Source organism: Ursus americanus, chromosome 19 (assembly GCF_024610735.1).
Source record: "Ursus americanus isolate L20-20 chromosome 19, mUrsAme1.1.p, whole genome shotgun sequence".
NCBI classification, from domain to species: Eukaryota; Metazoa; Chordata; class Mammalia; order Carnivora; family Ursidae; genus Ursus; species Ursus americanus.
Window position 1 is genome coordinate 4,721,172 of NC_142145.1, and position 21,768 is coordinate 4,742,939.

General features: G+C 40.9%; 1 protein-coding gene across 1 annotated transcript in view; it reads left to right on the top strand.

Moving 5' to 3' along the window:
* Positions 1-21,768, top strand: part of FBXO15 (F-box protein 15) — a 53,178-nt gene that overhangs the window by 23,137 nt on the left and 8,273 nt on the right. The window lies entirely within an intron of this gene.

Consider the following 21,768-nt stretch of genomic DNA (forward strand, 5'->3'; position numbering starts at 1 on the left):
CTTTACTTACAGAATAGTGATTAATGTTCTAACAGTCTTCAAAGATGACTTAGAGGGTTTTTTTTGGGGGGGGAGTATTATTATGAACTAATAGATTAAAAAATGTAGCTAATGTATTTTAGTCTATTTTTAGTCATTATTCTTTTTATAGTTATTGAGATGCTCAAATTGTCATCTTCTCCTGTGTTCTTTTGACATGACTCTAGTCATCTTTGGTAGCTTGCTTGTACTCTAACATGACCAGATACCTCAAGCTGATCTTGTCTGTTTCTTGTGCAGATCTGAAATTGTCCATTTTCCGTAGGAGCTCTGGTTTCTTTTAGTTCTACTACACTATGGTATTTAGAAACCAGGCTCTGGATCCTGGAGATGCACGTTGCTCTTGGGTTTTCATTCCTTTTAGCGTTTTCGGGAGGCAGTGCTAAGAAGTTTGTAAATTTTATAATGGGAAGAAATAAATCATGCATACATTTAAATGAAAGATTTTAAGGTTTTTAATTAACTTCCCTGACTATATACTTGTATCTCTTTCTCATGCTGAAAGTCTTTGTCCCAAACAACATCAAAATATATAATAATTTAAAAATAGCAATATTGATATTGTTACTAATAATGAACTCACTGAATGTTCTTTTAATTAAGATTTTCCTGTGGCTCTTTATGGGCTTAAGATACATCATGCCAGAGAGTTAAATCACCTAAAGTAATTCTCTGTGTGGTTATGCTACCACTTTGACATACAATCAGAGTGATTTGTTTCAGTTGATTTTTTATTTTTCAGGATTGCTTTCCTTCTATTTTTACATTGAAAACATTTACATTCCATATTTACATGGTTTATAGTTGAAACTATAAAGAGAGTTTCAAATGAGAGAGGTTTACTTCTACCCTTGTCCTTCATCCCTTTCTCCAAAGGTGACCCTGTATATTGGCCTTTGGTTTAGTCTTCAAATGCTCTTTTCTGAGTATATAATGCTATACATCAGTGTATTTATATTTCTCCCAGTTTTTCTAAAGAGGGCATACTATACTCCTTTTTAAAAGTTTCTTGCTTTTTTCCAGTTGGTAATATTTTCTGGAGATACTTTTTAGAACGACATAGAGATTTTTCTTGTTCTCTATTTTTAAACTCAGCTATATAGGTAGCCGGTTTGTTAATGGTTTCTTTCTGTGGTTTCCAGTCTTTGCTATTACACATAGTGGTATAGTAAATAAATGGCCTTTTTCATACATCCTTTTATATTTTGCCAGTTTGTCTTTGGAATACTTTCATTGGAATAGGATTGCTAGGTCAAAGGGCAAATGCTCATATAATTTTTTTTTTTTTTAAGATTTTATTTATTTATTCGACAGAGATAGAGACAGCCAGCGTGAGAGGGAACACAAGCAGGGGGAGTGGGAGAGGAAGAAGCAGGCTCACAGCAGAGGAGCCTGATGGTGGGGCTCGATCCCACAATGCCGGGATCACGCCCTGAGCCGAAGGTAGACCCCCAACTGCTGTGCCACCCAGGCGCCCCTATTTGGAAAGAGACTGTCAAGTTCCTTTTACGTGGGGGGATTTCTTTTCTTTTTTTTTTTTTTTAATATTTATTTATTTATTTATTTATTTATTTATTTATTTATTTATTTGACAGAGAGAGAGACACAGCGAGAGAGGGAACACAAGCAGGGGGAGTGGGAGAGGAAGAAGCAGGCTCCTGGAGGAGGAGCCTGATGTGGGGCTCGATCTCAGAACGCCAGGATCATGCCCTGAGCCGAAGGCAGACGCTTGACTCAGCCACCCAGGCGCCCCAACACGGGGGGATTTCTAACCTGATGGGGATAGGAAATTAATAAAATATTTTATTACTGGGGATGTTTGTTCTAGGTTTGTATTATGTATTCATAGAAGGCAGTTTAGTTAAGGAACTTTCTATTCCTAAAGTAGTTAGATTAAAAAAAATATTGGGAATGGTTTTTAGATGTTGTCAATACATCTTTAGGCAACTATTGATGATCACGATTCTGTCTCCTTTATGCTATTAATGTAGCAAATTTCCTCAGTGTATCTTCCAATGATAAACACCCTGGAACCTCTGACAGAAGCTTCTCATGTCATATGGATGCTCATTTTTAAGCTACTGTTGGCATTTAGTGTTTTCCCATTTACACTCACAGATTATTTATAGTTTCATTTTTTAAATCTGTTTCTGATCTGGTTATAATCAGGTTTTCCACTTTTCATTGAATCAGTTTTTAGTATTTATATGATTTCCTAGAAAGTCATCTGTTTTCTTCAGGTTTATTTTGATCTTTTTCTGGCTTTTTGAGTTGGCTGCTTGTTTAATTTTCAGGGTTTCTTGTTTTTCTTCGGCACCCTTCCTGCTATGCCCAGAATCTTGGTGTCTGAATCGGGGAGGAACTGAGAGGTGATGTAGACAATGAGTCTTGGGCTTGAGTGTGCTCTGCAGCCTCTGCTCAGGGCCCTGCCTGGGAACAACCTGCCCCGCTTTATAAAGGCGTGACAATTCTGCCTTTCTTCTCCGTACTTCAACCCTTTTAACTTTATTCTGTTATTTGAAATAGAGAATAAAATCTCATCCCTCTTTCTGGTATATACTGTTGAGGGGGCCACTAACGTGTGGTGTTCTAGCCTCAGGGTGCAAGTGCGGGTGCCCTCTGGGCCGTGTTAGTGGAGAGCTTGTTCTGTCTCTGGGAGGATGTCCTCAAGTGCCCTCTCACTTCCAGTCTTTCTTATCTGACATGATCTTTGCTCTCTTTGAGAGCCTGTGCTGTGTCCTCCAGGGATTAGGGCTCTTAGGTCCGATCTGTTTTAGGGAAGTATGTAGAACTTCAGGAGAGGACTCACCCTCTCCTAGTTCTGAACAAATACAGCATAACCTCAGTTAAGCGTTGTATGCATTCCTTATACCTGAGCTGTGCCCTTAATAAGGAGGACGATAGCACGGGGGAGACTTGTGGGCTCTCATTACAGGTTCTTGCTGAATGTTTTATGTTTATATTAATTATTCAACTTAATCTTCATAGCAAGCCTGTGAGTTGGGTACTATTTTCTCTCCCGTGTTATTGGTGAAGTGGCTGGAGCTGGTAGTGTAGGTCAGTTCTCTAATGACACACAGCTCACGCCTGGCGGAGCGCTGTCTGCACCTGCACGGGCCAGTCTCCAGAGCGTGGGTCTTAAACACTGGGCTGTGCTGTCTTCCGTGTATTTGTACTTTCAGTGGTATGCTTCTAGAATACGTGTTGTTGTGTGTGTTACTCGGTCTGTCTTTTCTAAGTGTTGGCATCCTAAGGGCAGTCAGGAAGGGGCCTTCTCTGCGGACCTGTGGGGGCAGCTTGTAGCCACTTTTCTGTTAATGCTGGTAGCCCGCTGGGAAGGCCAGGTGATTATACAAGACCCAGGACTGAGAGAGATGGAGGAGGTTGGGAAGCTGAGATGGGGATAATTAGAAAACGGATTTCCTCCTTGAGAAGCCTACACAAGCGAGAGGCATTTCCTCTGCGTGTGGTTCTGCGCTCAGAAGTCAGCAGAGGGCGCTGCTGCCATCGGCGTCCTCTCACATTTTAGGAAAGTACAAACTGGTATGTCCTCTACAGTTTTTGAGAAACTCTCTTGTGGTACCATGTGGTATATTTAGTAAATTCAGCCTATGTCATTGCAGTTGGGATGACAGCACTTTGCTCTGCGTTTTAAGAACACTTTCTGTCCCTATCAAGGATAAAATGTTCTATCATCATGTCCCTAACTTTGAGGAGGCTCTACCCACTGTGTGTTATGAGTGAGACCTGAGAAACCTGGCCTGATTCTAATGAGGCTGTCTGTAGGGAGTGGAGGAAGTAAAGGGGGCAAGGTAGGATTTATCCGATTCATTCGTCAGCAAACAGTTAGTGAATGCACGTGTGCCAGGCATAGGGCACAGATGTGTCAGATACGGTGCCTGCCGTCCTTGGGTTGTACAGAGAAGCCTGCTGAGCCTGGAGACAGGCACATGCGGGGCGCTAGGGATTCCTGGGGGGTCCTCCGAAGGGCAGACCAAATGACCAGTGCAGTGTTCAGACAGGGTAATGGGCCCAGACCAGTTAGCGGGAGTCATGGGGCATGGAAAGGGCACAGCTTTAAATATGACATAACTTATAAACGGAGTCTGAATTTCATGATTGTGTAGGGTCATTTCCAGCGTTCCATCTTTAAATAAGAATTCTGAGGACATATCAATTTAGTCCACAAATTCACTGCAGTTTTATTAAAAAATCCCAGTGGGAATTTACGATGCAACTTGCAAAGTTGAATCTAAAATCTATTTAGACATACTCATACGCATATGGAATGGCTGACAAAATTTTTGTTTTAAAATTTTAATTGTGAGATAATATATTCTTTCCTACATGTGATGTGTGTACAGGCTATGGAAAAAAAACAGTAAAACCCATGTAGCCACCCCACAGAGTAAGAAATCGACCATTACCAGTAAGTAACTCTGAACCTACCTGTGTGTCCCTTCCTACTGGTTCTATATATTGTGTTAACCACTGTTCTCTGTATTAACTGTTCCCTTGCTTTTCTCTTTTTTGTAATTAAATTCTTTGTATTATGCACTGACACAGAGAAATGCATAAAACAGATTATCGTAAAGCAAGCACCTGTGTGATCACCACCCAGGTCTTGATTAAATTTTGAAAATGGATACAGAGACCTGGCCTTACCTCATGTTAAACCCACTAACCAAGAGTGTGTGGTGTCACTGAGGCGGAGCAGAGTCCCCGTATGCACATCTTTTGTGGCTCCAGAGTCTTTTATCAGATTATTCTCACAAATGTGGGGCGCAGAGCACAGCAATTACTAGCTGCTTTAATGAGTTGTACCGTGATATCCTGGTGTATCTGAGCATATCTTCATCTTTAGAGAATGTGTGTGTGTTTGTCTAGAGTGGTGGTGTAGCGTGCGTTGTATAGAACCATTTGCCTAAGATTGGCTGAGAGGCTCTTTAGAACGGACTCTGCAGGGAACACACACAATCAAAGGATTCGCGCCAGGTTCATATTCAGACGGGCACAAGCCCAGTGAAACAGCAGAGTGAGCTCTGGCCAGTTGAGACGCTCTTCCTCTCCATCGCAGTGTCTTCTCTGAACACGATATCCTTTGTTCTGTTTCTTAACTCTGTCTCATGGACTTTGCTCCAAGGTCCTTTAGTTTTTTTTTTCTTTTTACCATACTTGTTACTGCAAACAAAACAGAAGACCCTGGTTAGTTCTTGGTGCCTGGAGTGAGACTCCTGACACACGGAAGAGATCAGGCCTGAGCTCGTTTCGCGGGAGATCCCCAGGATGAGCAGTACCTCCGTGGCCCCCCAGCAAGTCCCCTGGGTTCGGCAGGGCTGTCCTCATTCATTTGAAGCCATAGCTAATGCTCCTTGGCTCTGGATCCCAACACTGGTCTGGTGGGCTGCGTTCCCAGGCTGGTGGCCACCCCGCCCTGCTGTATTTTTCACTGGCCTTCTCCCTTTCAGATCAGAGTGGGCTCTATTCTGGAGCGCTCAGGGGTAGCCTACAGCCTTGTTGTATAAGATATTGCTCAAGCTTCCAGACGTTATTTTCCCTCAGTCAGACACTGTATTGAGGGGTAGGAGTCTCTACCTCTCAGCACTGCCTCCTAGTGAATAAAAGGATCTGTGTCCTTTCTTCTTTCCCTAAAGGTTTGACTCCCCTTCGGAACTCTGTCATATTCCTCCCCCAAGGAACCTGGGAAGTTTTCTCTCCGTGTTTTTATGTGTTCTGCCACTTTGACAAGTCATGGCTGGATTCAGAGTTATCTAAAAGGATCCATATTATCTCTCTTCTTCAAAGAAAAATATATGATCCCTGTACCTGCCATACTTGCTACCTGCTTCTTGTGTATTGTCCCTCAAATCAAGCTGAAAGGCAGTTTAGGAGAAGAAATATTTTGTCACCTGAAGTGGATTTATGAGAGGCAAGGGGTCGGAAGGATAAACAGTGAAAGAAATAATGAAAGAGGGGTTTGTGAAACTGTGAGTTAAGCTCGTAGAAGTGCCTCATATGTTTCTTTGCATTCTGTGTTGCATTCTTTCGGAAATGTGGGTGGACTGCCGGCATTGGGTCTCCAGGACCAACCCCAGGTTCAGTGATTTGTGGGGGGACTTTCCAGACTTAGGATATAGTAGTATTAATGGCTAAGGTTTATTATGGTGAAAGGGTATAGAACAAAATCAGCAAAGGGGAGAAGGTGTGTGTGGGGACGTGCAGAGGAAAGCGCGCTACAGGGGAGTCGCCTGGGAGGTGCTTATTTTCTCCCAGAATGAGTTGTGAAAACACGTGTGAAGGTTGTCTGCCTGAGAATTTCGTTTAAAGACTCAGCCCCCAGGTTTCTTACTGGAGACTGGTCCTGTAGGCTCCCTCTGCCTGGCACTACTGATGAGGTCGTAGAATATAGGTGAGGTTCAGTGGGGTGGAGTCTGGAGCCGACGACCAAGAAAGAATTCATGAGGCGTCTTTGGTGCAAAACGGTTTATTAAAGCACGGGGACAGGACCCGTGGGCAGAAAGAGCTGCTGCCCCGGGTTGTGAGAGGTGGCTGATTATATACCGTGGGGCTCGGGGAGGTGAGGAAAAGGGAGGCTGAGAAAGCACTTTCATATGTCAAAGAAGATTCGCAGGACACTGGAGGCCTTACTATTGTCAAGCTAACGTCATTGACCCCTTTAGAAGGTGTTAATAGTAAGATAGTTGGCAGCTTCCCTGGAGAATGTTACTTTCCTCCTATCACGTGTCCTTATCAATGGGCTGCAGATTTTATTTACATTTCCTTCTGCCTTAGCTTCCCTCAATTTTATGGAGGGGATGGTAATGTTAGAGCTTCAGGAAACTGAATTATGGGTCTCTGGAAGTTAGGCTATTGATAAGAAAGCTTCTTCCTTGTAAATCACTAGGACATGTGTAAACTGAGGGAGACCCAGGCCTCCCAGGATTGTGATCTCTGTCAGTTAATCATTTGTTTTTCTTTTCCTTAGCTTTTGGGCAGCCAGGAGTGCTGAGGAATGTTGCATACATCTGGGGGGTGGGGGTGGGTTGCAGGGTGTCAGTTCTGCTTTGTCCTCAGCTTGCCTTCTGTTCCCTCATCACTACCACCATTCCAGACCCTCAGAGGGACGGACGCTCACTATAAACCACGTGGTTGATACAAGCTGAGGACACAATGAGCCACTCGTATGGGTTACGAAAGGTGAGGTGGAAACACTTCTGGAATCCAAATGCCCAGACAGCCATGGGCCAGCTTTGCCAGCAGGCCTCCCTGAGCGCAGACAGTGCCAGGGCTGCTGTGTTGACTCAGCTCTGCACAACTGTCCCGAGCACTTCCATGGGAGTGTGGTCCAGCCTCTGGAAAGAGCAGGCAGGAAATACTGCAGCTGCATTTTTGAAGTGTAAAGAGAGCTTGAAAAAAAACATGATCGGCAATGCAAAGTATGAAGGAACGTGTATTTTTTCTTTGTATCAAGCTAATTATTACCAGTTTTCAGAAGCTGAAGGAAAAGCGTTTTGCCCAGGACAGCGTGTTGTAGCCTTTTTGTCAGGATTGAGAGGGACAGTGATAGAAAAGAAGCAAAGGGAAAGGATTTTTAAAGTATGCTGCTTTTGTCAAAATTTGACTTTCGAATTGTTAGAAAAATGCACTTTAAAAACTACTGTCTTTTTATTATAGGATTTGAAAATTCTGAGTATATATAAGTTTATAAAGAAATAAAAATCACCAAGGACAACTATTGTTTATATTTTGGCCCATTTTCAAATATACAGCTATATTTCTATCTGTAGACCACATTACATGAACAATGGCATACTCTGCCTTTTCCCCTTACCATTACATTGTGGGCATTTTCCCATGTCACTAAATCGTTTTAGCAAATTTATCTTGAAAAGATGTATGACCTCCCATTGTTTGGTTTTATCATGATTTATTGACCCATTCTCCTAATGGGCCTTTCCATCTCAGTTTTTCATGATTGTAGCGCTATTGTGATGAGTGTTATTTTGAAAAATATTGGATGATTTGACAGGTGAGAGTGACAGCTGATTGTTTTATATCTGCATGTGTTTTGAATGTTAGTTTGACTATTTACAGAAGCCATTGACTACAGTAGAGACGGGTGGTGGTTGTAGTGGCCGCTGGGTAGGCTGTGTGTAGGGGGGTCATAGTCACAGAAGCCACCTCGCTGCCGCTTCTCACAGGCATGTGGCCGTGGCCAGTTGTCAGTGTCCTTGATTGCAAAGTGTGGCCGTGTCAGAACCTGCCTTCCAAGGTGTCTGAGGGCCAGGGAGGTACTAGGGGCGCCTCCAGGATGCTTGGCCTGTGCTGCTGCTTGTGAGATCTGTTTTTACATTTCTCTTCTGATTGAATCTCCCTGTGCTTGTTTGATTAGTTCCTTTGTTTCTGCTATTTATGGGAATTGTATTCATTGAAAATATTTTCTCCATTTTGTCTTTAGCCTTTTAATTTAGTGTATATTGTTTTTTGGATCTCTCAAAGGTTTTCAGTTGTATGTAAATCCACACTTCCTTTTGATTTACATAAAATGTACGAAGCCTAGGGATTCCCAAACCCTTCCCTCCTAGGATTCTTTCCTTGAGAATCAACGCCCCTTCTTCTTATATCCCCACCAGGCAAGAAGATATTTTGAACTTTACTTGTGTATTTTTTTTAAAAGTTTATTTGCTTGTTTATTTAAGTCATCTCTGCACTCAATGTGGGCTCAAACTCCTAACCCTGAGATGAAGTCACATGCTCATTAGACTGAGCCAGCCCTGCACCCTTTGTGTGTTTTCTTATGGAATTACGTGTCCCTCCCCCAATATGAAATTTCTTACTAATGAATTTTTATCTAAGTTTTCTCTATTATTTAAATCCAGTTATTCTTTTAGATGTATTTAATAATCACTCAGCCAGATTTAAAAATATCTCATTTGGATTTTGATCAGATTTGCATTAAATGTGTATGTTAATTTGAAGGTATTGATCTCTATTTAGGGTTTCAGACTCTATCACTGCTCTTGGGAGAAGTGTTCTCTGTGTGGACGCTCCACTCACTGATGCTTCATTTTTGTGTTGTCATTGTGAGTAAATTCTTTCAGCTTATGTTTCTGCGATCTGTTAGGTTCAGGCTATATCCTACAGCGTTTCTGCAATATGCTCTTCATTAAAATACTGATTAAATAATAACATGTCCAGTACTTAACTCTGTAAGACACAACAGAAAATGTTGAGGGGAGAAAAAGAAGATATGGGTTTCAGAAACTTCTCTTTCCTCCAGAAGAGTGGAGTTTCAGCTGTTCAGCAGCAGAACCCGATAATCCCAGATAACCTCTCTTTAAAGAAATTCTACTTTTAAAGTTTTAATAGTTTGTTTCAGATATTTTTCATATGTAGCATGTTATCTCATTTTTACTGTTGTGATTCCAAAAATAAATGACTTGTTTTGTTCCCTCCGTCCATGTTTCTAGGTCAGATTATTCTCTCTAAGCATTTATCATAACAGGAAGAGTTAGAAATAGTACAGTCCTGTCTGGGTGGTGATTACCTATGAAAATTAGAACAGATAATTCTTTACAGCATCTTCATCAGTGGTGGTTAGTACATTTTTCCTATTTTGTCCATCTGGTGAGCCATGATGAAAAATCAGCATTGCAGATCACTGTTCACAGAACAGGAGAACCCACATCTCCATACCTTTTATGCCGGAGCTCATCAAGAGTTGAAATACTCTGCCTGGAAGTAAGACAGGCCATGTGATTTGTGGGACCCGGTGCAAAATGAAACTGCAGGGTTCCTTGTTAGAAATGTAAGGATTTCAAAATGGTGGCAGCAGAGCACGGGCTGTGTCTCTGAAGCTGGCCCTGCAGAAACACAGGGTGTGTGGGGGAGGCCTCTGTGCAGGTCCTTCTTCCCTTCTCTTGCTGTTCTGGACTCTGACGTCTGTGTGACATTCGACCTCAGATTTTGATTTTTTCTTTCTCTCTGGAGATTTGAGTTTTTAAAATAATTTAAAAGAAAGGATTATGAGTTCTTTGTTTTGTGTGTATTTTCACTTTCAAGGATATTGTTTAAATAATACAGTGTGTTTTTTTCATAGATATTTATTAAGGCAGTTGTGAAAAAGATAATCTCTTAAAACAAGCAGTTTGAGGAAGTTACATCTAATAAGAAACATAAGAAATGGGTTTCCTAATTTTTCCCCTGGTGTGAATGTAGTTGTTGTTAGAACCTTAGACTGTCAGGATGTTGAGCTTAGAGCCACTTCTCAGATCACAAACATGTTACCCTCCCTGATTCCTGTGCCTTCCACAGACCTCTTTGAGGTTCTTATTCTGGTTCTTTGTTCCCTTTCTGGCATGATTTTCGGGGCACACAGCCCGGGTTACATGTTCGGTGTCAGTCACCTCAGAACCCCTTGTTGCCCTGTGGCCTCCCTGCATCGATAACTAAAACACCACTCACCACGACACCACTTTCCTAACTTGAATGTGCCCTGGTTCCTTGTGTCTATTGGTGCTGTCAGACTCCGACTTACCCATTATTGCGACTCAGAAGTCCCTTAAACAGCTCTCGTTAAGTCCCCTTTATATGTCATATGAGGGCTGTTTAGATCTGATCGCTTCCTCTTCTGCTCTGTTCCTTGTCCTTGGGCTCACTACCTGCTGTGCTAAGAAACACTGTCACCTCTGTGCTTCCTGATCGTCCTCTCATCTGCTGTCACATTGTCACTATATTGCAGTCTCCTTGTATTCTTGGGTTCCTGTTTCAGAGAAAAAGATGTCCCACTTCTTTCCAAAAAGTATATCGCAATTTCTATTCCTAAATATATCTGCTCCTGCCTCCTCTGGGACCTGTATTTAGCCATTTGTGTCTCAGCATCATCTCAAATCTGTTTTCCCATCTTATTTTGTTTTTCACTTATATTCATGTTTTCTGATTCAAAAATTATTTTAAAAGGAAAAAAAAAAACAACTTCTGATAAAAAAAAATTGGTTGGAAACTACGGAAAACCTAACCTAAAACTGGCTTAGCAAAAAGGATTCATGTTGTTGAAAAACCCAGGGGAAGGTTTTATTTCAGACAGTTTGGTGCGAGGGCCTATTGCCTGTCAGTGGGACTGGATATGTCTAGATGGCCTGTCTGTCCCTCCTCGTCTCTCCCATTTTGAGTCTTCCTGCTTCACTGTATTCTGAGTTACACTTCCTCCTTTCAAGGCAGCTCCGGCTAGCTCTAGATCTCATGTCCTAGTGTGAGGTTCTCCTTTCCAGCACCCCCTTCCCAAGAGTCTCATTTCATCTCCTTGGCTCTGGTCGGCTTACAAACTCATTCCTGACTCAGTCATGTGCCAGGTGAATGGATGCTCCATTTCTGAGCCTGGCCGCTACCATCTGAAATATGGGGACTGACCTGGGCATGTCTCAGAGGAATACTAGAACATGCTTAGTGAGAATGGCAGAACAGATGTTGGAGAGCCCAAAACAAATATCTGTATACCTTCTTCTTAAACATCTTTGGAAAGACTAGCCTAGAAAAAATAACGCATACTCAAATTGATTGGATTCGTAGAAAATTGGTCCACAGGCATGGAAAATAGAACTGGGTCTTGTGAAAATCCCACTCTGAATTTTTACATCAATAGAAAAAGCCATTTTGAAACATTATTGAATTAATGAGCGCTGAGCTTTTAAAGAGTCTAAGTACACACTTATCCTGTTGAAAATCAAGTTTATTGTCACCACTACCAGGAACAATACTAGCAGCAAATGTAGCCTGTTAGGGTTCTCGCTAGTATGAAAGAAGTAGAGACTCTGTGGCTCAAAGACCTAGGAGATTTTACTGAACTCACATTCACCAGTTCTGGACTTGGGAGGGAAATTGTCCTACGGACTTGAGAGTTCTACTTTTCCAGTCTCCTTCCAACATAGCTCCAATTTATTTCACTCTTGCAGCCCGTACAGCAAGTGAAACTGGGGGAGAAAGTCTGATCCTCATCATGTTCAGAGACCTCCTCTCTTCTCATAGTCCATGATCTGTGACTGTATTTAGCTCCTTAAATTGCATGTGTATTAGGGGTTTGGAAAACATCAGAGGTATCTGAAAATAATTAGCTGAGAAAAAGAGAGAAACTATGTGTTTGCCTTGAGAAGATTTATGTTAGATGCTTAACACGGAAAGGGGGAAATAGTCAAGATTTTCTCACCTAAAGAGCGAGGGCCTATTCTATTTGATCATTAGAGTCTAATGACTTTTCCATCTTGTTATTAATTACTCCTTTGTAACGTTGGTGTCTCTGCAGCTTTAAATTGTTAATACTCAATGGCAAATATTTTTGAGTTTGTAGGGTCTTCCTGCCTCTTTACCCAAGATTTACACACCCACCTGAGAGTTGCTTCCTGATGTCCAGGCATTAAGTCATCTTACTATGTTGGTCTCTCAGATGGAGCTCTAGGGCCCCACTGTATTCAGTGCCCGCTCCTCGGGTTGCTGCGTTTAGTGAGCCTGTGTTGCTTTTCCTGCCTCAGGCAGTACTGCTCTGATTTAACCCCCATCCCTCTTCTGCCTGTTTGCCTTAGGAAAATCATTCAGTCAAACCAAACAGTCAGTCTCTCCTCCCAAAATTCTTTACTTCCTGCCTTTTCTATGTTCTATTTATGGGGCAAAAAATGAATTCTAATCATAGCTGAGAAATGAGGAATGTTATTAGTAGTGCCATTAATCGCGCCATAGAAGACATGACCTTTATTCCCAAAGACTATAGGTTATTTTAGGAAACATCTAACATGCAGAAACAATCCAGTATAATTAAATGTTCAGGTGTATGTGCAACAGGGTTTAGAAAAGGAAGAGATTAGTGTAGGCTGAAAGGTGCTATTAGCTATGGAGGTGCATGTTGAAGTTTGAGGGACTAAACTCCCTAAGGGAAGAGGAAGAAGATCTTAGGACACAGATTTGGGCATTCCTAGAGTTATCAGTCAGATAGGAAAAGAGCAGCTAGTTGTCATAAGCAGAAGGAGGCCTTCAGAGGAAGGCTGATAGAGCTGCTAACAGCTCACCTTTATTGAGTGCTACTTTTTTGGTAACTTTTTGTTTTGGTGTAATTTCCAACCTAGAAAAAGTTACAGGAATAGTACAAGAAATCCCACGTACATTTTTCTGATTTTTTTTCACCATAGATTAGTTTTGCTTATTCTAGAACTTTATGTCAGTGGGATCCTACAGGATGTACTCTTTTGTGTCCAGATTCTTTCTTTCAGCAAAATTCTTTTGAGTTTCATTTATACTGTTGCAAGTATTGATAGTCATTCGTATTTATTGATGAGTGATATTCCATTGAATGAATATGAAGGATTTCCTTCTTTTTTGTGGCTGAATAATATTCCATTTAGTGTGTGTGTGTGTGTGTGTGTGTGTGTGTGTGTGTGTGTGTGTTGCATGTTTTTTTGATATGGTTTTTTATATGTGTATTACATATTTTTTTCCCATTCATCTGTTGATGGGCACTTAGGTTGTTTCCATGCTTTGGCTATTATACATAATGCTGCAGTGAACATGGCAATGCAAAGGGTTTTTTTTTTGGTTTTTTTTTGTTTTTTTTTGTTTTTTTTTTTACATATTGATTATATTTCCTTTGGACAAATACCCAGAAGTGGAGTTGCTGGATCATATAGTAGTTTTTTAAAAACATTTTTGAGGAACATCTGTACCGTTTTCCATAGTGCAAGGCATAACTTAGTGTAGCTACTTACCACCGACAGTGCATGAGGGTTCCCTTTTCTCCACATCCTCACCAATACTTGTTATTTCTTGTTTTTTTGTTTTTTGTTTTGTAATAATAGCCAATCTGACAGGTGTGAGGAGATATCTCAGGGTGGTTTTGATTTGCATTCTCTGATGATGAGTGATGTCAAATATCTTTTCATGTGTCTGTTGACCATCTATATGTCTTCTCTGGGAAAAGATCTATTTAGATTTTCTGTCCTTGTTTAAATTGGATTTTCTTTTGATGTTGAGTTTTATAAGTTCTTAATATATTTGGCATATCAACCCCTATTGGCCATATTATTTGCAAATATTTTCTCCCATTCAGTAGGTTTTCACTTTGTTGATTGTTTCCTTTGCTGTGTGGAAGCTTTTTAGTTTGATGCAGTCCCATTTATTTACTTTTGCTTTTGTTGACTTCGCTTTTGGAGTCAGATCCAAAAATGTATTGCCAAGACCTGTATTAAGGCGCTTATGTTTTTTTCTAGGAGTTTTATGGTTTCCGATTTTACATTCAAGTCTTAATCCATTTTGAGTTAATTTTTGTATATTGTGTAAGGTAGTGGTCCATTTTGTTTTTATTTTTGCATGTGGCTGTCCAGTTTTCCCAACACCATTCATCGAAGAGACCATCCTTTCCCCACTGTGTTTTCTTGCTTCTTAATGATATCTTTTAATGATCAGAAGTTTCTCATTTTGATGAAATCTAATTTATCAGTTTTTTTTTTATTTTGTAATTTTTTTGGGGGGAGTTAAAAACTTTTCCTACTCTAAGTTATAGAGATCTTCTTTCCTCCAGTTGTATTATGGTTTTAACCTTTACATTTAGGTCTATGATCCATCTCTGATTAATTTTTGTGTTAAGTATAAGGTAAGGGTTGAGGTTCATTCTGTTTTTCCATGTGGATAATAAGTTTCTTGTCACCATTTGTGAAAAGACTTTCTCACTGAATTATTTTGATGTCTTTGTCAAAAGTCAATTGCTTGTAGAAGTGTTGGTCTATATTTGGACCCATCTCTTCTTTTGTGTTCATCTATTTGTGTGTCTTACAGTGACGCCACACTGTCTTTTTCTTCTTCCTAAGATTGTGTGGCTATTTTAGGTCCTTAGTATTTCCATATGAATTTTAGAATCAGATTGTCAAATTTTATTATTTACTTGTTTTTCTATATTGATTCTTTATAAATTATTTATTAAAATGCCTGCTGGGTTTATGATTGTGATTGCATTAAATCTGTAGATCATCTGGGTAAATAGATGCATTTATAATTATTGAGTCTTGTAATCTGTGTACGTGGTACATATCTACTTTCTGCCTGGCGGTAGGCTTGGCTCTTTAGATAGAGGAGTATTGTTGATAAAATGCATGTAAGGTGCTTAGCACATTTAGCCTGGGATATATAATAATCTATCCGGTAATGTTAATATGTATTATTAGTTCCATTAATCTTCACAAAGCCTTATAAAGTACTTTCTATCTGTGTCCTTATTTTACTAGCTTAGAGCTTGACCATGATTATGCAGCTAGTAAATGGCTGGGCAGGGTTTGGAATGAAGCCTTCATGACTCTAAAAGCCATGCTTGTAAGTGAATGTTACTGGAAGCCAAGGGCAGTGAGCCTTGAATTTAATTTCTCTGTATTTTGGGGATGATCTTATGCTTTGGTAAGTTAGAATTGGAGTTTCTAACAACAGAATTTATTCTGACTGGTTTAAGCAACACGGGAATTCACTAAAGGTATGTTAGCTCAAGTGAAGGAAGCCAGGCCACTTATGACGTAGTTATAGGACGATCTGTTGAGGGGAGGGGAGTGAGCGAGCCTGGAACACACAGATGCAGGAATTGCCACAAATCTGGGGGAGCCAGAAGTGATTCCTCGGCAAATATTGTCAACGAATTTGTAGATTTTTTAAATATTTTTTTTATTATATTATGTAAGTCACCATATAGTACATCCCTGGTTTTTGATGTAAAGTTCGATGATTCATTAGTTGCATATAACACCCAGTGCACCATGCAATATGTGCCCTCCTTACTACCCATCACCAGCCTATCCCATTCCCCCACCCCCTCCCCTCCGAAGCCCTCAGTTTGTTTCTGAGTCCATAGTCTCTCATGCTTCACTCCCTCCTCTGATTACCCCCCTTTCTTTATCCCTTTCTCCTGCCGATCTTCTAGTTCTTATGTTCCATAGATGAGAGAAACCATATGATAATTGTCTTTCTCTGCTTGACTTATTTCACTTGGCAGTATCTCCTCCAGTGCCGTCCATGTTGCAGCAAATGTTGAGAACTTGTTCTTTTTGATAGCTGAATAATATTCCATTGTATATATGGACCACAGCTTCTTAATCCAGTCATCTGTTGAAGGGCATCTCGGCTCCTTCCACGATTTAGCTATTGTGGACAGAGCTGCATATGGCCCTTCTCTTCACTATGTCTGTATCTTTGGGGTAAATACCCAGTAGTGCAATGGCTGGATCATAGGGTAGCTCAATTTTTAACTTTTTAAGGGACCTCCACACTGTTTTCCAGAGTGGCTGTACCAACTTGCATTCCCACCAATAATGTAGGAAGGACCCCCTTTTCTCCACATCCTCTCCAGCAATTGTTGTTTCTTGCCTTGTCAATTTTTGCCATTCTAACTGGCATAAGGTGGTATCTTAGTGTGGTTTTGATTTGAATTTTCCTGATGGCTAATGATTTTGAACATTTTTTCATGTGTCTGTTAGCCATTTGTATGTCTTCATTGGAAAAGTGTCTGTTCATATCTTCTGCCCATTTTATGATTTGTTTATTTGTTTCTCGGGTATTGAGTTTAAGAAGTTCTTTGTAGATCTCGGATACCAGTCTTTTATCTGTAGTATCATTTGCAAATATATTCTCCCATTCCGTGGGCTGCCTCTTAGTTTTTTTGACCTTTTCCTTGGCTGTGCAGAAGCTTTTTATCTTGATGAAGTCCCACAAGTTCATTTTATCTTTTGTTTCTCTTGCCTTTGGAGATGTGTCGTGAAAAAGTGGCTGTGGCTGATGTCGTAGAGGTTGCTGCCTATGCTCTCCTCTAGGATTTTGATGGATTCCTGTCTCACATCGAGGTCTTTCATCCATTTAGAGTTTATCTTTGTGTATGGTGTGAGAGAGTGGTCAAGTTTCATTCTTTTGCATGTAGCTGACCAATTTTCCCAGCACCATTTATTGAAGAGACTGTCTTTTTTCCACTGGATGTTTTTTCCTGCTTTGTCAAAAATTAGTTGCCCAAAGAGCTGAGGATCCACTTTTGGGTTCTCTATTCTGTTCCATTGGTGTATGTGTCTGTTTTTGTGCCAGTACCATGCTGTCTTTGTGATCACAGCTTTGTAGTACAGCTTGAAATCCGGCATTGTGATGCCCCCAGCTTTGTTTTTCCTTTTCAACAGTTCCTTGGTGATTCGGGGCCTTTTCTGGTTCCATACAAATTTAAGGGCTATTTGTTCCAGTTCTTTGAAAAATGTCATTGGTATTTTGATCGGGATAGCATTGAAAGTGTAGATTGCTCTGGGTAGCATGAACATTTTAACTATGTTTATTCTTCCGATCCGTGAGCATGGAATATTTTTCCATCCTTTTCTGTCTTCCTCAATGTCTTTCAAGAGTGATTTGTAGTTTCTAGAATATAGGTCCTTTACGTCTCTGGTTAAGTTAATTCCAAGGTAATGTTTGATTTTTGGTACTATTGTAAATGGGATGGATTCCCTAATTTCTCTTTCTTCAGTCTCATTATTCGTGTATAGAAATGCAACTGATTTCTGAGCATTGATTTTGTATCCCGCCAGATTACTGAATTGCTCTATAACTTCTACTAGTTTGGGAGTGGCTTCTTTTGGGTTTTCCATATAGAGTATCATGTCATCTGCGAAGAGAGACAGTTTGACTTCTTCTTTGCTGATTTGGATACCTTTTATCCCTTTTTGTCGTCTGATTGCTGTTGCAAGGACTTCTAGTACTATGTTGAATAATAGTGGCGAGAGTGGGCATCCTTGTCGTGTTCCTGATCTTAAGGGAAAGGCTTCCGGCTTTTCCCCATTGAGAATGATATTTGCTGTAGGCTTTTTATAGATGGTTTTTATGAGGAATGTACCCTCTATCCCTACACTCTGAAGGGTTTTAATCAGGAAAGGATGCTGTATTTTGTCAAATGCTTTTTCTGCATCTATTGAGAGAATCATATGATTTTTGGCTTTTTTCTTGCTGATAAAGTCTGACACTGATAGATTTGCGAATGTTGAACCACCCTTGTATCCCAGGGATGATTCTCACTTGGTCATGATGGATAATCCTTTTAATGTACTGTTGGATTCTATTAGCCAGGATCTTGTTGAGAATTTTGGCATCCATATTCATTAGGGAAATCGGTCTGTAATTCTCCTTTTTGATGGGGTCTTTGCCTGGTTTGGGGATCAAGGTAATATTGGCCTCATAGAATGAGTTTGGTAGCTTTCCTTCTGTTTCTATTTTTTGAAATAGCTTTAGGAGAATAGGTATTATTTCTTCTTTGAATGTTTGGTAGAATTCCCTGGGAAAACGATCCTGTCCTGGAGCTTTGTTTTTTGGAAGGTTTTTTTTATCACTGTTTCAATCTCTTCATAATTAATTGGCCTGTTTAAAAAATAAATTTCTTCCTGTTTCAGTCTTGGTAGTTTATAGGTTTTCAGGAAGTCCTCCATTTCTTTAGATTCTTTATTTATTGGCATAAAGCTGTTGATAAAAGTTTCTAATAATCCTTCCAGTTTCATTGGTGTTGGTTGTGACCTCTCCCTTTTCATTCATAATTTTATTAATTTGGGTCCTTTCTCTGTTCTTTTGGATAAGTCTTGCCAGTGGTTTGTCAATTTTATTTACTCTTTCAAAGAACCAGCTTCTAGTTCTGTTGATCTGCTCTACTGTGCTCCTGGTTTCTAATTCATTGATTTCTGCTCTAATCTTGATCAACTGCTTTCTCGTGTGTGGATTAGGCCTGTTCCTCTGTTGCTGTTCCAGCTTCTTGAGGTGAGAATATAAAAACTGCATTTTAGATTTTTCTATTCTTTTGAGTGAGTCTTGGATGGCTATTTATTTTCCCCTTAGGACTGCCTTTGCAGTATCCCATAGGTTTTGGACCGTGTGTTTTCATTCTCATAAATTGTTTAAATTGATTTTTGATTTCCTGGTTTATCGAATCATTCTTGAGCAGGATGGTTCTTAGTCTCCAAGTGTTTGAGTTTCTTCCAAATTTTTCCTTGTGGTTGAGTTCCAATTTCAAAGCATTGTGGTCTGAGAATATGCAGGGAATAATTTCAGTCTTTTGGTATCAGTTGAGACCTGTTTTGTGACCCAGAACATGGTCTATTCTTGAGAATGTTCCATGGGCATTAGAATAGAATGAGTATTCTTTGGTTCTGGGGTGTAGTGTTCTATATATATATCTATGAGGTCCAACTTGTCAAGTATGGCATTCAAAGCCCTTATTTCTTTGTCGATTTTCTGCTTAGGTGCTCTATTTCTGATAGTGGAGTGTTGAGGTCCCCTACTATTAATGTATTTTTATCTATATGTCTCTTTATTCTGGTTAAGAGTTGGCTTGTGTATCTTGCTGCTCCCCTGTTGGGGCATATATATTTATAATTGTCATATCCACTTGTTGGATACATCCCTTAAGAATAATATAGTCCCCTTATGTATCTCTAAGTATATTCTTTAGTTTAAAATCCAATCTGGCTGATATGAGAATTGCTACCCCAGCTTTCTTTTGAGGTCCATTGGCATGTAAGATGATATTCCATCCCTTTACTTTCAGTCTGGATGTATCTTTAGGCTCAAAACGAGTCTCTTGTAGACAGCAAATGAATGGGTCATGTCTTTTTATCCAATCTGCAACCCTGTGGCACTTTATGGGAGCATTTAGGCCATTTACATTGAGACTGATTATTGAGAGATATGATTTTAATGATGCCATGTTGCCTGTAAGTCTTTGTTTCTATAGATTGTGACTTTCTGTTCTTTATCACTCTTGTGGCCTTTTTGCTTTTATAGAACCCCCCTTAATATCTCCTGTAGGGCTGGTTTCGTGGTTTCGAAATTGGTCAATGACTGGCGATTCTGGAAGGTCTTTATCTCTCTATCAATTCTGAATGACAGCCTTGCTGGATAAAGGATCCTTGGCTGCATGTTTTTCTTTGAATGAGCTTTAAAAATGCCCCCCCCCATCCCTTTCTCTCATTCCAGGTCTGTGTAGACAGGTCTGACTTAATTCTGATACCTTTGCCTTGGTACATGAGAAATTTCTTTGCCCTGGCCACTTTCAATACTGTATCCTTGGATCTAATATTTGCGAAATGCACTATGATGTGACATGGCGTAGGTTTGTCGTGGTTGAGCTTGGGAGGGGTCCTCTCTGCCTCTTGGACACGAAAGCTTGTTTCCTTTGCTAGATTAGGGAAGTTTTCAGCTACAATTTGTTCAAATATCTCTTCTAGACCTCTGTTTTTCTCCACCCCCTCGGGGATGCCGATGATTCTGACATTGGAACGTTTCATTGAGTCAGTAATGTCCCGTAACTTACATTCTTGAGATTGGATTTTTTTGAGCCCAGTTTCTATTTTAGCTTTCTCTTCTACTAACCCATCCTCCAATTCGCCGATACGTTCTTCTGCCTCATTCACCCTGGCCGTCAGAGCCTCTAGTTTTGACTGCATTTGATTCATAGAATTTTTAATTTCTGCCAGATTCGCTCTCATTTCCACCCTTAGAGATTCTATATTCTAATTAACATTTTCGTTCTTTTTTCAAGTCTACACATCATCTTGACCATTGTTACTCTGAATTCCATTTCTGATAATTTGGTTATATCCATATCCATTAGTTCTGTGGCAGAGGCCACAGACTCATTGTCTTTTCTTTGCTGGGGGGGATTTCTCCTTCTCGTCATTCTGATGAGGAGAAGTTGTGGGGTTGTCCAGAGCCCAAATTATTGACCGGGACCCAGGCAGTGCACACTTGTTTTATAGGGACCTTAAGGATGTGGGCTTCTTGATTTTTCAGCCTCCCTTCTGGGTGAGGGGCCAGCCACGCGATACTCAGGCAACCCTGTTTGGGTAGGGTCTCCGTGTCCCCTGGAGGGGGGATGGGGATGGGCACACTGTGAGTCAGTATTTCCAGGCTTTTGTTCTCTGGCGGCTTTCCCTGGTGGTTTGCTGTGCCTCTTCTGAGAGTCAGAGCATCAGTAGCCAAATGTCAGCCTTTGTCTCAGAACAGAGGGATCGCAGACCATTCTCCACTGGTGTTCGGCCACTTTAACTCTGTTTCTGTTGGTGCTGCTCAACCCTGCAGCATCCCGGGATGTGCGCCCCACAACCGGAGTCCCAGCCCTCACTTCCAGGGACCGCGTGTCTCTGTCCTTTGTGTTTCTAACACCGCCAGCCGCCCCTGCGCGCTCCTGGAGCTCCCGGTCTCAGTCTGGTTCCAGTGAGCGCACCGGAGCTCCGTTTCAGTCTGGTCGCGCACGTTCCCCGGCTCATGGTCTCAGTCTGCTCTCTCGCGGGTGCTGGTCCGCGAGTCTGCCACCTCCCCTGTGCAGGTGGCTACCGCTTCTCGGCGCCCGAACTCGGTGGCTCCCTCCCCCTTCTGTTAATCTTCCGATATCTTTGCTTGGCTTCACGGCTCCCTGCTTCGTACCTCAATACTCATCTCTGGAGATGTTTATTTGTAGAGATCCAGATGTATCTTCCTGCGTCTCAGGCTGATTCCGTGGATGTTCAGGATGGTCTGGTACCTATCCAACTTGACTCCGGGGACCGGCTGAAAAAGGGGTCCCCTACTCCTCTGCCATCTTAACTCCTTAATTTGTAGATTTTTCTCTATTGGCAGAAATACGAAAGCAAAACTTCATGAAAATTTAAATCTACATTATAAATTCTCAGCTAGTGTTTAAGCATATAGGTGATTATGTCCCCC